At 40.5% G+C, this 19858-nt stretch overlaps 1 protein-coding gene across 40 annotated transcripts in view; it reads right to left on the bottom strand.

Moving 5' to 3' along the window:
- ZBTB20 (zinc finger and BTB domain containing 20) overlaps positions 1 to 19858 on the bottom strand; it is a 771855-nt gene that overhangs the window by 113846 nt on the left and 638151 nt on the right. The gene's annotated exons all lie outside the window — the stretch shown is intronic.

Raw genomic sequence — 19858 nt, 5'->3', positions numbered from 1 at the left:
CCTAATTCCAGGTGAGCTAGAGTAGGACAGGTAAGGAAGTGGTATGGAGAGGTCCAGCCGCTCACATGATCCATTGTCTCACCTGCACCCATAGAACTGGGGTATCTGTTAGCAGAGGGTCCAGCTGATTTACCTCATATATGTCCAATGGCCCGACTGTGTGAACCCAGAGAAGGCTAACTAAGGGAAGTCTAGGCTAACTGGGGCCAAGATAAAGTGGCCAACAGCTATTCACTCAAAAAGAGCTGACCAGATCAGTCTGCAGGATACCTGCATCAGTGTTTGCTTTCTAAAAAAAAAAAAAAAAAAAAAAAAAAGATTTTATCTATTTGAGAGAGAGTGAGAGAGAGAGAGAGAAATAGAGAGAGCATGAGCAGGGGGGAGGGGCAGAGGAAGAGGGAGACTCCCTGCTGAGCAGGAAGCCCAATCAGGACTGGATCCCAGGACCCTGGGATCATGACCTGAGCCAAAGGCAGATGCTTAACTAACTGAGGCACCCAGGCACCCCTTCGCTTTTATTATCATATTAAAAGCTATGCATTTTACTGAGAAAAAAAAAACTCTTAAAAAAAAAAGGCCTTGCAAACCACAGAAGCAAACATAGTAGAAGGGAACAATGATCACCTTTGAATACTCGGGACATGCCCAGCAGTTTTTTTATATGTGGATTTCTCTACATATGCTCTCTATTTGATTCTCATGCGAACTAGGAAAGGTTTAAACTTTGCCCATTTTCTCTGTAAGGAGCGCAGGGTCAGAGAGGTTAGGTGACTCTCCTCCAGCCACACAGTTAGCAGGGGCTAAGCTGGGATTCCAATCTGAGCAGAGCAGTGGGACACAAAGCCTGTGCTCTTCGCCGTGCCTTGTGCTTTTTGTGGCATGGAATCAGTGTTGGGGGAACTCTGCCCAGCATCTCTGGTTAGCAGAGTGAATCGCTTTTATCATTTGCCAACATGTCATCGAAAAAAAGCAAAACAACAAAAAAATTAAAACTCCCGGCTCTAGGAGATTTCCTCTGCACCACCTGAAGTTTGGCTTCATTTTGTATTATTTGAATATCTGACGATCTTATAGAAAGTCTAACAAGAATAAAGAATTTTTCATTTATGCCAGTTCTTACATTAGTTAAAAAATCTCCTCTTCCTATATAACATTGTGCCTGGGGAACTCTCTCACTGCCAGAAACTCATCTGAAAATGCTGCAAAGTCAGAATTTGGGGCCCATCCGTGGACTAATGTTACCAGCTGTGAGTCGGCTTGAACATCAGTAATATGATATTTCCCGCTACAACTTGATTTGGTTAAAATGTGTTTGAAGTTCACCCTTTTATTAACTAGAATTACCACCTCCTGTAACTGGAGGGCCCCTGAGAGCAGGCTGCTAGTGCAATCCAACCTCCCACCTGCCATCAGCACATTTCCTGGCAACAAATACTATTAAATTGATAACTACAGAAATAGGTCAAAATGTCTTTTCAATAGTTGCTAATGTTCTCCTAATGCTCCATCGCCTGCCTTTGATTCTCCTGCTAACATTTTCTCTCACATCACAGCAGCAACAACTAGTGAAGAGAGAAGACTAGAATGTGGAGAGGCTCACGGAGGCAGAGGGAGGTGCTCTCAGGAGCTCCCCCCAAGGTTGGATAGAAGAGCTACATCTTCCTCGTGGCTGAGGGCCCCAAACTCAGCTCTGCGTGTGAGTTGGGTGACCAGGGGGAAAAAGCCATGTCCCATCTAAGCCTTAATACCCATGCCTGCAAAAGAGGAAACTCAAGGTGACTGATTATTCAAATCTGCAAAATGCTCTGAGTTCACAGGAGGTAGGAGCCTTGATTTATCACAAAGCAGTCAGTTTTAAACTTATTTACTCTACTTTCATAACCATACCCATTAGGGCCTTGACTATCCAAGATAGAAACTTATTTTCATATCAAAAAAAATGTTACTGTGGCATATTTTTGTAACAGAGACCCTCTGCAATCATCTGGGGTTTGATTATTCACTGTGTAAACCTACATTTTTTTCCCCTCTCTCTCTCCCAGGAAGAGTTTGCTTTTCTGAGTTCACATCACATATGTGACCAAAGATAAAGATGGGGGTGGGTGGGTACAGTTGTATCAGGACGTGGCGGATTCTAGGCAGAGGAGTTTGGCTCAGAAGGGACAGCCACCTACAGTAAGCAAGGAGCACACGTCCCCTTGTTAATGAGGTGCATTTCAATTTCCAACACCTCTTCCGCAATGCAAGCACCCTGTAGGGGGTTAAGCCATTCATGCCTCCTGCTCTAAGCATTTCAACCCCAAGAGGGCTACCTTGGTTTAAAGTAGCTCTGAGCTGGAGCTAGGGGAAGGGATGGGGAGGTAGAAGATGGAAGTCAGATTAACACAAGGACTTTGGGCCCTGGAGGCCGAGGAAAGGAGGAAGGGAGTGGCAATGACTGAAAAGGACTCAATTTCCTTTGCCATTTTTGCCTTGGGCCTTGTCTGGAGATGCCTTGGTTGATGAGTAAAGCTTTCGGCTTTCTGCTGTGCCATGGCTGTGCTGGTGCTAGACAGAGATCAGCGTTGATTTAAAAACTTGCAAACTTCGGCCCACCTGGTTCAGGCAAGGATGGGTTATTCTAATCTACAGCTTAAACTCGCAAAGACTACACAGTCTAGGACCTCTCCACCAGATTCCTCCCACTCTCCTTCCTTTCACAGGAAGGGAGAATAGACCTGGAGAAAAGAGGGTGGGGGAAGGAGCAGGGAGAGGTGCGGGAAGCTAACCCTCCCAGAGTTTCTGCTCTAAGTGGGGCTTTGCGTTAAGTGAACCTCTCTCTGGATTATCCCAACAACTCTGGAGGCATCATTAGTGGTAGGAAGGATTTTTATAGGTTCAGAGAAGCCAGGAAGCTTCAGGTGACCAGTCAGGTTCTTTTTCACACGTAACTCCCCCTGCACCTAGTTCCTCCTGCACATTTCTTCCTCCTCCTGCTTATGGGCACTTAGAAATTGGTTTGTGGGCCAGTCATTTAGAATAGATCTTTTAGGAACGTTGAGGATGCCCTGAGTCGTCAAAAGCATACCTGGCTAGGAGTCCGGAGACTTGGATTCTTCTGGTGAAAGCCTGGTTCTAAGAAACTGTCACTGTGGACAGGCCCATGCATCTCCATGGGGTCTAATCCAGACCCATCTTACAATTCTGCCATTCACACTCTTCAAGGTGGTAGCAGGGGTTAGTGTGTATGTACAGAATTTAGCAAGAATCACTCTTATAAGTAGCCATTATTAGACTAAAGAGAGGAACTTCATCCTCCTGATGCCAGTTCGGAGTAAGAAGGATGAAGGGATTGCTATGGGCTGAAGGCAGGAGAAGGGAGGAGGGCAGAGGACACAGAGCTATGGTGGCCAGCAGTGGTGGCAGTCTAAGAGACACAAGCCCAGGGCCAGAGCTGCGAGAGTGACCACAAGTATTTTAGAATTCTCTGGTGTGTTTGATCGCACAATGCTTGGGAAGTCCTAGTCTAAGGTAACCTGAATGTTCAATGTTCTTTTCTCAATCTGAATGTAATGGTTGAAGCCTATTTTCATCATCTAATAAAGGGCAAAGTCTTCTCCACCACAACTATTTCTTCCCAAGTATCAACCTTTAGCAAAAAGATACTTGGCTGAGACAACTACTACTGAGCTTCTGATTACAAGACAAGACCATCTTGATTATAATCATCTCAAGTTGTCTGGAGGATGGAAGGAGCGATGGGTTCTTCGGAACCACATTATATGGACAGAAATCTTCCAAGTTTAACACAGGAATTAGCTTCTGATGAATCAAAAGAGGATAACTTTCAGTAAGAAAAGACATGTGCCTGTTACCTTCAGTGGGCATGCCAGGAAAATTTAAATTCCAGATAGGACCAGCTACACAATTTGTAGGGCTCGAGGCAAAATAAAAATGTGGGGTCCCTTATTTAAAAATCATTAAGAATTTCAAGACAGCAACAGCAGAGCATTAAACCAAGCACACGGCCCTCCTAATCATGGGACCGTGAGCAACTGTGCGGCTTGCACCTCCCAGGAAGGTGGTCCTCATTCCAGTTACTGTTTTCACTAAGCCATGCCGGTCCCATAGTTACTAAGACTAAAATTAAGAAAGGTGCACCACTGCTCTCAAAACTCTCAGTGAATCCTCTCTTCCTAGGGTAAGGACGCAACTGAATCCTGCAGCAAGGATCAGAAAAATCTGGGGGCTGCCAACATGTTTGATAGATTACAACTGCACTGGCTTCTGCTACATTTGTCACAGGCACTAATCCCCACTTCTGTCACAACCCAAAGATGCCCAGGATATCAATGTCTGGGAATTGAAACATATTTTCTAAAAACACAAATTTCCCTGAAAACACACACACACACACACACACACACACACACACACACACACACACACACAACAAAACAAGCAGAAGTTACTAAAGAGAAGAGGAGTTTCCTGGCTGTAAGTCCTGTCCCTGAGTTCTTTCTGGCCTTACCTTGAGCAGTCCTTGGACAAGTGTACACAGGCTCAAGGCACAGGTGAATTACCACAATGACTCTTTTCAGTTTGGGGAAAAAGAGAGGAAACAGGAGAACCTGGTCATAGCCGGTAGAAACTCCTTGTTTCACTAACAGTATGTTTGCTCCCTCTCTCTCTCCTTATTATGCTAAGTTGGAACTGTGACTTCACTTTCCATGGAAGCCAATTTCTCTTTCCTGGGTGCTTGCAGTGGCCCAGAGAAAAGCTAGTAGAGGGTACCCGTCACGTTGAAAACATCACATTTATTTATCTTCACCTGCCCCCCTCATGTCATTGCCATTCCACTGAGGTCTGCATATAGAACGCAGAGATGGAACAAGAAGCAAAATGAACACCAAAAAAAAAAAAAAAAAAAATAGTAGCAGTACAAAATAGATGAAAGTGGCCCCTCTTCCAGTGATCTCAGGGGCTTTATCTATACTGAGTCTGATTCTCATTGGGACAAACCCGTAGCCTGGGCAGATGGCTAGAATGTTCGTATAGGTTGAAGCTTATCCTCTCCTTATCTTTGTCCCGTTTCCTAAAAAATAACTGTCTAATATAGAGGACCAGTGCATTCCTACACTCAGAAATGTGCTTTGATTCTACATCTTGATTAAGGATTTTTTTATTTTTTTACAGTATCTATTGGCAAAGCTAATCCTTTATTTTGCTTTGTAGGCTTGTACTGCCTTTAGTAAGGCCACATGGGTCCATGAGTAGATAGACATGTGTTTGAATCTCTATAATCATGCTTAGATTTCCAAAAGTCTTCCGTTTCACAGAGGTGATAGAGGCTCAGTCATCATTTGCAAGTGTTTTAACAATTGGTAATTAGCTAAGCAGGTCTTAAAAAAAAGTGATTGACCTTCACAACAGCTGCATATATGAAATCCCGATTTGTTTATTTTTAAATCATTCTCCCCTGCTGTAAATAGATAGCTATAATATATATATTTATATACATGTGTACAATCAGCCTTAGCAATACCGCTGTGAGGGAGATGAGGATAGATGCCTTTCTATTTATTTGACAAATGCACTATTACATAGCTGGGTTAAGTGATTTGTCCTGTAAGGAAGGGTGGAGCTGGGGAAAAAAACCCTGTCACATCTGCTCTCAGGTTATACCACTCTGGAATCGGGCAGCCACTATTGTTCTCTGGCTACCTGATTGAAAGGTTGGGCAAGGCAATTTTCTGAAAAAAGTTTAACTCTTTCTTCTCTTTCTCATACTTCCTCGCTCTCTCCTCCCTCTGAGATTATTATAAACTATTGATAAACGTGGCTGCTCTATGTTTACCCCTGCTCTTCATGGGCTCTGATGGGTTTTAGCTCTTGATAGGGCATAAGAAAAAAATCACCTCCAAAATGTTATAAAGATAAATAAAGCTGGGATGGTTAGGCTGAGTTTAATGCCCCTCATGAAAGTTGGTATTGGTACAAGTGAGGTCTTGGACTCCCCTTTCACAAGAGCTAGTCCGTGGCTCTGAAGGGTTACAACAGGAGCAAAGGCTTCTCGGAGGCAGGATTTGCTCATCGATACACTCCTGTTCTCTTGGGATCTCGGATGAGGGTCAGAGTTTTGGCTCTTTTTGCTTCAACTTGCAACTGCTTTCTACTGTACATTAGGGCTGCATCCTCTAAGTCCCTGACCTTAGACAGTCTTTCTCTATTTTGGTACATATTTGCATGTCACTTCCAGTGCTATATTTGATTTTAAAAAATGGGCCTGACTGTTATTTGGTCAGAGAAAGGCTATTTCGGTATTCTTTTTTAACTCATTATCTCTTTTGTTGATTATTTGTGGGAATCAAAATATCTTAGGTTTCTTGCCTCTTCTCATGCTTCTGGTTAATGTTTCCCAATGTTATCTGGTACATGCGTAGGGAATACAGTTTTATTTTAATACATTCTAAACAAAACATAATTGTGAAAGAAAACCGAGAGAGAAGAACATAGATAATGAATTTTGAAGCTAGATGTAATAAGTTACTTAATTCTGAAATATCTGCCATTCTCACTTGTTCATGTCATCAGAATGTAACACCGCTGACAAAGTAGTTATCCATATGAAGGTTTTTTTGTTTTTGTTTTTAACGAAGGGACAGAATTATAAGTTTCCTTTCTGGTGATAAGAGCTCTAACCCCTGCAGCACACTAGGCCCTGAGCACCATCTGCTGCGTGAAGCCAGCTTCGGGGACTCCTCCGGGAGGACACCGTACTATCAACATGTTCAAGAAAGCTGCTTCTGTTTAGGACCCAGACTCCAAGAAGGGCGTCCCCGGTCCCCTCAGAACCTCGGCTGGCTGTCATCCCATCAGGTACCCAGTCTGCACTTGCCACTCAGACGCGGAGAGCGTGTGCTGGGACGACACACAATGGGCCAGGAAGGGACACAGTGCTCTGTCCTACCAGTGCATTTATTGTAAGGAACCAGTTAGCAGCAACGGCTTTGCTCTTTTGTATTCCAGGCAACACGCCGGTGAATATAATTCATAATGAACATATTCAACATTTTTCCATCAGTTCAATACATTATTCATAAATATTAGAGATGGAAAAGACCTAGTAGATTACTGAGTCCAAACTGCCTTTCTGCACCTCCATTTCCCCCAACTGTTGATGCTAAGCTCCGAACAACAGCAACAACAACATATCACACAGGGAAAGTAACAAATTCACAGTTTGTACAAGTAAAAAGGAAAGCTCCAAAGAAGAGCCTGTATGGAGAGGGTGGGGAGGTCCGAGGCTTTCCCTTCCTGCTGGTGTGGCTCACCGAGGACTAGGATTCTGGGCGGCTCTCTATGGGGAAGGCCGGCGGAGGGAGGGAAATGCCCGTTTCTCCTCTTGAGAATCCGAATTCAAGGTAAAGTCCAAGAGGCAATACCGTGTCCTGGGCTAAGTGTTTACTATCTGTCTCTACAACCCGGTGTGCACTCAGGCGCTCTTCTCTCCAGTTAAAACTTGAGATACTGACAAGAATGATGAAAAGAAAATGTATACATAAATAGAAAGTTAAAACTACTAGAGAATGCTCCCTGGGATTATCTGTACTATCAAGATAGGAAAACTTTGCAGATGCTACTGTCTCTCTAGAGGAATAAATGCTTGCATTTTAATATTCTCAGCAGCTGGTTCCTGTTGAATACCATCAGGATGATTCAGCCACCCACCAGGAACACCAGTAACAGCAAGTGCACACACAGAAATCTGCAAAACTTTCTTCTCTTGATGCCAACACCATTACTCTGGCAAAGTCAGAACCTTTATTGAATTACCAGTTCTCCTAAATGCGACCCTTTCCCCTGCTGAATACCAGCACACTCGCAAAGAAATGGAACTTTGGCTGTGTAAGATGCAACATTCTTTCTGACTTGAGCATACCCTGCTGTCAGTCTCGCCTGGGCCATGGTCACGTGATCTGCTCCTTCAAAACGTTCTCATGATTCGCTATAACCTCAAAGGACCAGTAAGTCCGTACACACCTGGGGTCCACCTTGCATGCCGGGCACTACAGCCGAACCTGTGCGTTTAATGCTGGGTCTCTACCCTGACCTGCCTCAAGTTTTTTTCTCACTTCCATTTTTCAGAAGTTTCCCCTTTCCAAAGAATGTGGTTGCATGCCAGGACAAACAGAAACGTGTAGATGAACTGCGCTGACCATAGCCATCCACACAGAATTACCATGCCATACTCAAGTTAGATAAAAAGCCCTGTATGTGCCCTCTTCTTCAAACAGACCAGAATAGACATAAAGGGAAAAAATGCCAAAGATGATAGCTAGCTATCAAAATTGTCTCACTGCCTCATTTTCAGGTCCCCAAAGTAAAATCTAAGGACGTTCAACACAGATTCAGGTGCTCTCAACAGCCATGAAAATACATGGCTGGAGAGGGAATCTATAAATGTAATGAATACACAATTGGCTTATAACAGATGCAACTAAAATTAAATTCGATATCTTGACCTGCTCTCCAAAGTGAAAGTTTCTAGTTCAGGCTACAGACAGAAGTATAACAATCTCATTAATCACATGAACTAGAACTATAAGCTGACACTTCTGGGGATGCTGCGAAGAGCAATCCTAAGTGGGGGGGGGGGGGGGGTCTGTGGGGAACCTGAAAGAGAATGCGGCACTGGCCACAAGCAGCCACTATTCTAAACTCCCAGGAAACAATGTAAGGATCTCCGTAAGGAAGTAATAGACCCTATGAACTTGCACAAGAAAGTTCAATATATTTTTATTCAGTTCCTATTACGGAAAAGTCATTGTGTTTGTGTTTGTTGCTTGAGGAGATAATGAACTCAATGAGATCAGCCTATGACCCCAAGAAGAATGTTGTTGGGAAAGAACTACAGACAAGGGAATATTAATAATAGTAGCAGTAACAACAACAAGGATATTGAATGATGGCCACATGCTAGTCTTTGTGCCAAGCACGTTATACACTCCATTTCATGAAATTCTTACAATATTTCACCAAGGTAGTTACCATTTTCCTATTTACAGATGTGGATAGTGAGGCCCAGTGAAATTAAGTGCAGTGCCCCAAATTACATAGACCTGTTCCCTCCCTTACAGATAAATACACAGATGACTAATCTATAAGACAGAATATGAGAACAGCCATTAAAAGATAGAGTATTGTAGAAATAAAGAACACCAGGAGAAAAGAAACAGGGATGTGAAAATGTGGTGTGTGCTTAGGAAACAAGGAGTAGCCTGGTCTGTAATGCGTTTAAACTGGTTGACTCAGCAGCCTCTGATTAGAACTCAGACTCTATAAGATAGTAAGATACACCCATTTGTACAAAAAGATTTCTAGGAAGAAGGACTTCTTTCCAAAAAATCTGACTGCAATTTCTCAATTTTTTCCTTTCTCTTTCTTTTCTTCTCCCTTCTCTTCTTTTCTGCTCTTTTCCCTCCCTTCCTTCCTTCTCTTCCTTCCTTCCGTTCCCCTTCCTTCCCTTCCTCTCCATCCCTCCCTTTTTCTTCCTTCCTTTCTTTCTTTCTTTCTTTCTTTCTTTCTTTCTTTCTTTCTTTCTTTCTTCTTTCTTTTTCGTCTTTCCCCCCCTCTCTCTTTTGGTGGGGGCAGACGGAAGAAGAGAAATGAAATACGAAGTTACCCTGAGTTACCCCGGAGGAGATATGAGTGTGAGGAGAACAGTGTTAACAGCAGAGGGTGTCCAAGGAGTGCAAGATCTGGGTACATTTTCTTTTATTCCCCAGAATGCCTGATCCTTAGCATTCATATTTGCCCCTCCCTGCCCCATTAAGGTAAGATTATTGGTACAGCAGTAGGAACCCGAAAGGCTGAGTTCCTTTGTTCTTTTCCTCAATTACTTCTGGAATATCATCTACTTTTTATTTTTATAAAACTTGTGTTAGGGGTCAGGATGTGGTATAGGAACAGTAGCTAGAAAGCCTGAGTTCTAATACAATTTACCTTTCTCATCTTGAGAAAGTTTTGTCACTTCTCTGTTTAAATTTTCTCATCAGCAAAGTAAATGGTTTCAGCTCAAATAGCATTTCTTAATCTGTTAACCCCCCTGTCCCTTTTGATGAAAATAAAACCTTATGCTTTTCTGAATTTGTTTTCACTCTCCTCTAGTTAGACCCCTGGCTCACAGAATGCACTGTACAGCACCACTAGTCAAGATGAATTTGTGGAGCTACCCTTTCTCGATTTTCTTAAGCTTTCCTTTTCAATTGTTTTCCAAATATAAGTCATTGTAATACATAAAATTTTTTTTCCTCAAATTCTACAGGGTGCTGCAACCAGGTATTCGGTATTTTTTTCTGGAGAGTTTGCTAACCCACTCACCCACATTGAGATATCTAAGTCTCCTTCGAGCTCTAAGATGCAATGATTATGATTCTATGATGCTGACATTTGCTTTGTCGACACTTAAGGCAGAGCTTTTCAACTTCAAACAATAGCATAACAAGTTGCTATAACAATTACACTTATATGAATCTTTAAGCAGACGTGCACAACAGCTCTTTACAACTAGTAACACACCGGACAGCCAAAGCTTTAGGAGGTTGTTAAAATTCTCAGCAAAGGTGAATTCTTCAGTTAATTATATCCTATAGGAGAAAGTATTGCCTTCCTATCTACTTATAAAAGTGACCGACTCTTTTTTTTCGGGATGTTAATTTTCCAGCCAGCCACAGGCTAGAAACATCTCCAGTAACTTTAATCACTAGTGCCCACTCTGTCACAGTTCCTGTGTCTCACCCTCCTAACCCTGCCCGTTGAGTTCATCCTTACTGATGTAATCACACATGCTTCTTTGTAGTGACATTCGTCACAGTGCTCATTTAGAATTATCGTCATTTCTACTGCACCCTAGGTCAGCGGGATTAAACGTGCTTATGCAATTTGTTGTCATTTTAATTTTTTCAGCTAGGGCTTCTTCATCCAGAAGGACAATTTATTTTATCTGATCAATATATAACTAGCCAGTCAAATAACTCTGGAAAATTGGTAGAAAATCACTCAGTGGGGCAAAATCTTATATTTAGAAAGGTTTTTGTAAACCTGGACAGTGGCATTTCACTGACCTTGAATCCACAGGTCCAAAATTTATTAGTGTGAACTTAGTCTTTCAGTCTATTAAAGCACATAAAATATGCATGATTTGTATTTATGTGTGTGTTGAATTTAATAAACTCGTCGAGAGTCAGGTATTCTTAAATCTCTAGCTTGTTCCACATTGACTAATTCACCGATTTTTAGATAGAGCTGAAAATATTGTTTTTTGCTGTGGCTTAAACTTTTTTTTTAAAATAAATAGAGTACATAGACTGTGAAGAAGCACTGTGGCTCACTACCTCATTCTACATATTCCTCAACTTTGCTCTTTCTACGGTCAGGGGTCAGGGTATGCACAAATAAATAAATCCACAATAGTTTAAATCTAGGAATTTGGCTGAACTCTGAAAACATAGCCTAATAGACTTGAAAGCTTGGCATCTCATCATTGCTTTATATTATAAGGCTGACAATGCCACCTTATAAAACATATATTCGTTTATTTTCATGTTCGATCAAAAGTGAGGGTTTCAGGAATGGGAATGGATTACAGATCGTTCTCTCCTGGTTATTTTTGGCTTTAAGTATATTGATCATTTTATCATTTTCTTGTTTTAAACTGCTTTAAACACAGCACAAATGTTATTCTCATCATGCCAGAAATGGGTTTGGAATTGATTTTGAGTTTCCATCAATTTTACTCTTTGCTCTCTGTGAGAAGTTTTTCACTTGCTTAAATTCAAAAGGATAGTTCTGTTCAAAAGATGTCAGAGTACAACCTTTAGAGATCCTTAGCTGGACAAGAAAGCTCACATTTTCTACTGTACAAAAGACTAAAAATTGTGAATTTATTACCATGGACTTTATTGAAATTAGTGAGGAATCATTCATACGAATGCAATTTCAAGGGCTTCCTCCCTCTTTCTCTTCATGTAAGTGTTCGACAAAAGCGTGTATCTTCTGAGAAGCCGGCCTGATTGGTCCAGGTTGGCACTGTTTCAGTGTTTGGCCTACGGCGGCTGCTTAGGAATAATTTTGTCTCATCCTCTCTATTTTCCTGGACCGTATCGGACTCAGACACGTGGTATGCAAAGGAAATCCAAGTCCCTTAAAAATGCTATTTCTTTGGGTACTAAAGCCAAGCCTAGTTCTACTTTGGCCAAATGATCTTATCAAGATTTAACAAGAGATATGCAGTAATATCTCCAATCTGTGAGCAGGCATTCACTAAGGAAGATCATTTACTACATACAGAATACAGATCTGGAAGCAGGGAGGGACACGATCGAACTTATTCTATTGGTGCTGAGAATAACAACACCGACACGGATTTTATGGCAATTATTCATTTCAGTTAATTTAGAAAGAAATAAACAAGTAGTTCTTTCCATATTAAAGCAGATACTGGGATCTATTTTCAGTGATTGCTGAAAATATTTTGGCTTCCATAAAGGCACCTTACTAACACAGCTGCTTTGCCCTCCTCTGCGCTGTCACAATTCAGAATTTGTAACATTTCAGCCAGGTTCTCTAGACTAATTGGATGAAACAATTGCATTACAGTGTTAAGATTCCTTTGCAGAATCTAATGAGAGGAGATCTGCACAGTTCAGATAGCCTGGAAGATCTGTAACGAACACGGCCCAAATCCTACATGTTCCATACATTTTTCTGCATTTAAAGGAATAATCACTCGTATAATAAGTGTTAGGATTTAACCCCACACTTAGGACTATCAACAAAGATAGGGAGAAATTTAGATATGTAAACTTCATTTCCCACCCCAGTCTTACTTCTTGCCTGCATTGTGTTTTGTGTTTCAGAACAAATGCTTCATCTCTTTTGAAAAGTGCCAGGAAATCTCTTCTCCAGCTCTCTGGGCCCTTGATTTTACATGTGTAGTAAAGACACACCTTGAAACAGAGAGCCCCACAAACTAGAGTGGGACGTTAATTTAAATACAGACTTAGGGGGAAGAGCTCCATCTACTGCATCAGTTAGCTCATAGTTTGCACCCTACAGTTATCCCATTCACTACTTTCAACCTCTTAGAGGCTCTCAAGAGGATGAAAAAGTTACAGCCCCCAAACCGCTTTGACTCCGAGGCCATTTTGAGTATTTCCCAGATATTCTGAGCCCCTTTCCTTCACCCTTCCCAATCTCCCAAGCTTTCTATGTTTCAGTATGAAAGAAAAATGGGATGCTTTGCTATACAAACCATCCTTGGAAAGAGGCAGGAAGCCATTGATTACTGAAGGAAAAGCCCTAGATAGCTAAGGGGAAAGCAATAGAAAGAAAATCGCTCTACCTGGCCCACGGAGCAGCCCAGGTAAAAAGCAAAGAGAAGTATAGCCTACTTACTCCTCCTGCCTTGCATCATTGCTGAGGAAGTCTGCAGCCACCCAGGATCAGGTCTTCTGGGCTCTCCCCAGCTGCACAGTGTTGTTGTGGCATTGGGAATTTGCTGTGGCTTCGTAAGATTATGGGGATATGCTTCAGCAAGCCAAAAAAGTCACAAACAAAATTCAGGAGAGAAAAAAAAAAAGGACAAAAACAGCTGATCTTACTGGAGGAGCTCCTGGCATTTGCCTACATATGCCACAATTTTCTTTGGTATTTCCTGGTTCTGTGATCAGAAAAATTATCATATCATGTTTATTATTGTTGTTTTTTTCAGTGTTGCTGGTGGTGAGGGGCGGTACAGGGAAGGCAAACACTGTAGGAGTTTTGGGGAGTAACAAGGTAAAGATTACTTCTCCCACTTGTTTGAAGGCTTTCCAGGACATCACAAGGTTAGAAAGTTTCTTCTTCAGAATACTGAAGATACATAGAAATCATATATAGGGAAAAATGGCCATAGTCTTTCTAGATTGGGAAAGTGAAAAACTTTTTAAAATGGTAACAGATATGGAACAAAGCAAACCACATCTGAATAAACTCGAATGTTAATATAGCTGCATAAAATTCAAGTGTGAAAGACTTATAAAAATACTCTATAAATTAAGATGCCTTATTAGAATACAAATAGACATTAATAAGTATATACACATGTTAAATAATCAGAGGGAGGCAACAGTTAACTGGATTTCTAAATTATAAAAAATGGACTATAATAAATTAATAAAAGTTTGCATTACTGCTAATCCTCTTTGATGTAAAAATAAAATTAATATAAATATAAAGTGGAGTTGTGTCTCTGTGTGTGTATGTGTGTATATGTATGTATATCTGCACAAAGTATTACTGACTGACATTGAAAGGTGATATGCTGCATAGAAATCAAAACTTTGAATTATTTTAAATTGGGCATTTAAAATACCAGCATTAACCTGGCAGGTTTTTTTCTCTTTTTTTTATACATTTAATTTTCAGGTTCTGTTTTAAAACATGAAAAGAAAGACAAATTGGAAAAACATTGCACATCAGTATGTATTTTGTAAAATAATCCTTCTGCATTTATTAAAATATTTAGTTCTCAAAAAAAACCCCAACAAAACGGCTAATTTTTTTTTAAGCCTTTCCAAGACAAGTTCAGTACTGAGTCAAGAACAAGTATGAGAAATTTCACCTCAAAATGAAATTTGTTTGACTAGTTACAAAGGCCTGAAAAACGAGATTATCTCCAGCATAACTATAACAAACAGCTAATGAATAAATATATTCTGGCAAGAATCGATCAGAATTGCAAAGCTTGGGAGGGTCATCGCAGACTTGAGAAAGGTAACCAAGTGAAGAAACATCAAACGGAGTTAATGGAGATAAAGCCCTTCTGAAAAATGGAAAGTGTTAACAATCACTGACAGGAAAGAATATACTTCAACAGCAGTGGCAACAACAAAACAAAACAAAACAGCCCCAAACAACTGGAAACACATATCTCCAGAAACAAAATATGACTGCTTATTAAGCAAGAGGAGAATCTACTTCTTTGTCATTCCCTTTGGAAGCCTGGCTTTAAAAAAAAAAAAAAAAAAAAGGGAAAGAAAAAAAAGGTTGCACAAAAGATACATGTGTTCCTTTTCTGGTATTATTACAGGCCCACCTAGATTTAGCTTTCGATTCCAGATGAGATCAGGCATGTTCAGACTAGCACATCTTTGCTCTGTAAGCACAGAGCTGCTATCATTTTACTGGCAAATTCTCGTATCCCCAAATTTATGCACAATAGATGCCCTTAAAAATCTGCAAATTTCCTCCTTCAGTCAAATACCTCATTGAATAAATTTTCTCCTCATTTACTTTGCTACTATTAAGCCGAAAAGTTAAGGCAAGCGACTCCTGTAAGAAAGGAAAGTTGAATAGTACTTACCCTAAGTATAATGTGCAAGCCTTATTGGGGGAATCTACTTTTGCTCTATGATTTTTAGAAGGGAGTCCAGGTCTAAACTCAGCTCTCGCCCTTTTCCCTTCTGGAAAACTGAGTAGACTCACTGAAGGTACCTCTGAGAAAGATCATACCAATCAACAGCCTTACCTGTGGCCATTCAGAAGACTGCACTTTGGTGTGTGTTTAAAACTATGAATAAAGTCAGATACAGCGCATGCTCAGCAGGCGATTTAAAAATATTTATAACATTGTTGTTTCAAAAACAAATTTCCTCAAACAAAGCAAAACTCACATTTCTTATCCATGCCAAGTTTAACGTTCTGAGACAAAGCTGTTTTGGAGTTTTCCGCTGGGGAAAAAAAGGCTTCTAAAATTTTTTGTTGAACGAAAAATAGTTCTCCCTTTCCTTTTGGGTACTCTTAAAGGGGTGGAATAAATTTCCCTCCAAGTTTCAACAGAACTCACCTCTGGCTGAGATTAGCATCAGAAATGTAAGGTCTGTGAAAAATCATTTTAGAGAAAGTAACAAGGAAATAAGAACTATGGGTTTAAAGAATGTAATGGTCATCTGAACGTTCAGAGCAGTCTCCTTGTTACCATATAAAAAAAAATCCTGATACAAACAGGATATATCATGTCATGTACAGATAAGGTACGTCATGATGAGAATAACGTATAGGCAACCAACCGTTTACACACCTAGAGAAGTTACGTTTTTCTTTTGCTAACTAAAATCTGAACTCTCCAAAACTGAAAAAGAAATACATCAAAAATTTAGGAGAAATCCTGTAATAATGTTATTTTAATTCCTCTGTTTTACACAGGAAACATGGGAGGGAAGACAACGCATATCGATTGGCTAAACTGCAAGTCACACAAAATAAAAATTTGATTCACTATGATTCTCAAAGTACTCCATGCAGCAGGAATGCATGTGTTACCCCTGCCTGGGGATTTCTCTCTCCTTCTTAGGGTCCCCAAGTATTCCATTTCACCATCTATCACCAAACCCTGCACAGCCCACAGACCTCACAGATCTTATTGAAATCTCCCACTTAATTCTGAAGTCTCTGAATGACTTTCAGACCCTGCTCTACTTTCCAGGGGTGCTCAGCTGACCTCACAAAAGCTCCACAGAAACATCGTTCAAGATCTCTGATGCTTTCAAACTCAACAGAGGGTGCCAAAAAAAAAAAAAAAAAAAAAAAAAAAAAAAAAAAAAGCCAACGATTAAAAAAAAAGTTTATTAAAGTGAAACTAGGAGTACAGATTTGAAGAAGTTGCTTCTACTTTTATTTCCCTCTGAACTCAGCACAGGTGTTTCCTAACTCACACTGCCGTGCATGCTGATGAAGGGAGGGTTAAGTGAAGGTGAGGGAGTGGGCCAAGGGCCGACCAGCAGGCATTTAGGATCTCTAGCCTCCTGTGTTAATGGACGCGTTTAAAAATGGACCCCCCAAAAAGCCTAGAATGAGGTTTCTTTTTGGCAAATGATTAAACCAGTATACTGACATAATTAAAGCTTTGTCCTTAAATAAAGCATCAGATCAACAGAACAAAAACAAAGATAAAAATTGCACACACATATGCATGCACGCACACACACTCTCTCTCACACACACAGATACACAGAACTAGCGGGTGAGGGGAGAGGGAAATTAAATAAAAGAAAACAAACAGAGTCCTAACAGGCCATTCTCCGAAAAGGAATCTAAATAAAAAGTCATATGATATCTGATAGTGCAGGACACGTCGCCAAGAACTGGAGCGGATTGCCTACAGGAAGAAAGGGCCAGTGTATTCCAGCTCAAAGAGCTTTTCTTTCCTCCTCCTCTATTTTTTTTCCCTTTTCTCCTCGACTGTGAATGTGTTACTCTCAGGTCAGATCCACGAAGAATCCCAGAATGACAGCTATCACCTTTCACTGTACTCTTGGCGGCACAACTAGCTGATAGGAGCTGCCTGAGTTGGGATCAAGAGGGGCTAGTGCAGCTTTCAGTAACAGCCTCTTACCATACCCCTTCTGCCCTTTCCATAGACCCCCTTGGTCACATAAAAAAAATAGAGCAAAAAAAAAAAAAAAAAGCAAAAAAAACCCAAAACAAAACAAAAACGAAAAATGTAAGCACAACAGCCCACAGCAACAAAAGAGTTCAGGGGAAAAAAATCAGAAACGAGCCAAAAGGGGGGGAAAAAAAGCTCTTGCCTTCAATATAAAACTTTTTAAAGACCGAGTTTCTTTTATTTTGATGACTTTCTTTTTAAAGATCCTTTTCTCCTGAAGCACTATTAGAAGCATTAAAAATCTTTACAAAAAGATAGAAAAGTCTGGAGGCAATACAAGAATTTTCCCGAAGAAAACACACAACTATAAGAAGGGAGCTACCCTAAAAAATTTTGGATTTGTCAAAAGTTCCCCTAAATCTAACGTCTTTCAGCGAGTTCAAGTGGCCACCTAGCTCTTGTTTTTTCTCTGAGGGTCATTACTGAGGCAACACATACACAGTAAGGTTTCCCGAAAAGACTCCTTGTTATCAAGTTACTTCAAACATAAGGCGCTCACACCTCCCAGCCAGAAGGGTTTACTGACTAGTAGACATCACACTCTGCCCTGATATGTGTTACACTCTTAAGAAGCAGTTACATAAATGCATTCTAAAAATATGGAAAATGTATATATCTATATTTTCCCTACAGTTTTTCTCCCCAGGGCCAGGAATAGATTATATTTTCAGTGAATGGAAAAAAAGAAAAGAAAAGAAAGAAAAGAGTTCCTGAATTTTGAAACAACTGCTGTAGCTCATTTTTACTTAGTAAAATAGTTATCTGTACTTAGGTACTGTACATAATATATATTTAAGCATTTTTCTGGAGCTTTTGCATTTTTCCCCTCGTTCAGTTTTATGTCTATTATGTACCTTAAGATTTCCAAATGACAATCGAGATACAAATGCAGTAGGGGGAGAACTTTTAGAAAGAAAACATTTTCTTGAGTTTATAATTCAAGAATATTAGAATAAAGATATAAATCCATTTATAAATGATGGAGTTGTTTAGTACATTTTGCACATACAGTTCACATGCTGATTTCTTTTTCCTTTTGTCAGAGCATTAATTTGAAAATGATAAGCATTCTGGAATGTTTGCTACAAACACAAATTCATGGTAAAAATATACAAGCATAGGCAAAAAATCAAGTGGAGAACACAAAGCTACATGGCAATCAGAATCATAGAAAAATCTCTGTCTAGACTACATTTCGCTTGAACTAGTGTATCATGGTTAGGGCAAGTAATCTCTCTGGGGTTTTTTTGTCATTTACGTAATTAGATGGAAACAAAAATAAAATACAAGTATCTGCTCCCTTAGTACCTTTTCTTAATAACTGACAAGTGACACAGGCGGTACCTTTTAAACAGATGGATGCAAGAACTTGGGAGGCTGGATGAACTAATGCACCCCATTGGTATTTGGGGAGCCCAAATTCCTTAATTAACTTTTTACCCAAGTGGCAAAAGTAGAAGATGTTCTCGCCACGACACTGATTATTTGATGTACTCTCATTCTTTCCTGCCCAGGATTTTGGGGACCCAGAAGATGCATCCGGAGCAACTTTTATTGTGAGTAGAAAAAAATAGCATTGAGTGAGCATAAGAACAGTTGGATTTAGAAAGATTAAAAGAGGAGAAAAGAGCAACATATCCAACTTCATTAGTCTTTTTCCTTTTTCTTTTTTATGTATATATATTGGGGTGATGGGGAGAAAAGATAACTGGATTTCTTTTGAATGTCTTTGTGTCTTTATAGAGTGAATGTTCTGTTCCTGTCTCTTTCTTTTTAGGCAAAAAACTAATAAAAATAGAAAAACATATATCAGACATTAAGCTCACTTCCCCCCCCCCTTCCCTTTGTAAAGAACTCTTTGTTCTCTAGTGAAAATGCTGAAAAATCCCCGGGCAGCTACTCCCTGAAACAAGTGCAAAACACTTAGAGGCTTTTGGGCTGGCTGGGAGCCAGGAACCCTCCCGCTGTCTGGTTAGAAGAGGAAAAAAAGAAGAGAGAGGGAGAGGGAGAGAGGGGAAGAGAGATGGGGGGGCAGAGGGAGAGAGAGAGAGGGAGAGAGGGGGGGAGAGAGAGAGAAGGGAAGAGAGAGAGAGAGAGAGAGAGAGAGAGAGAGAGAAATTGGAGCTTCCTTTAATAGACATAGGAAGCAACGTTTTTTTTCTTTTTCTTTTTTTTCAAAACTGGCGGTCAAGCGTTAAGTAACTCCCGTCCAAATCCACCTGCTAGAAATGAACTTGGGTAACCCCCCAGGGGTGCACAAAGACAGGGAAGACAGTAACATACTCCATACTCTTTCCCACCCCCCCGTTGTACTGCTTCCATTCTTTCTGCTCCCATACACAAATGCCCACAGATCTCACGCCACCCCCCTTGCCCCCCAACAACAAACAC

Source organism: Ursus americanus, chromosome 4 (assembly GCF_024610735.1).
Source record: "Ursus americanus isolate L20-20 chromosome 4, mUrsAme1.1.p, whole genome shotgun sequence".
In the NCBI taxonomy this organism is placed as follows: Eukaryota; Metazoa; Chordata; class Mammalia; order Carnivora; family Ursidae; genus Ursus; species Ursus americanus.
This window is presented reverse-complemented; position numbering and strand designations above follow the sequence as displayed.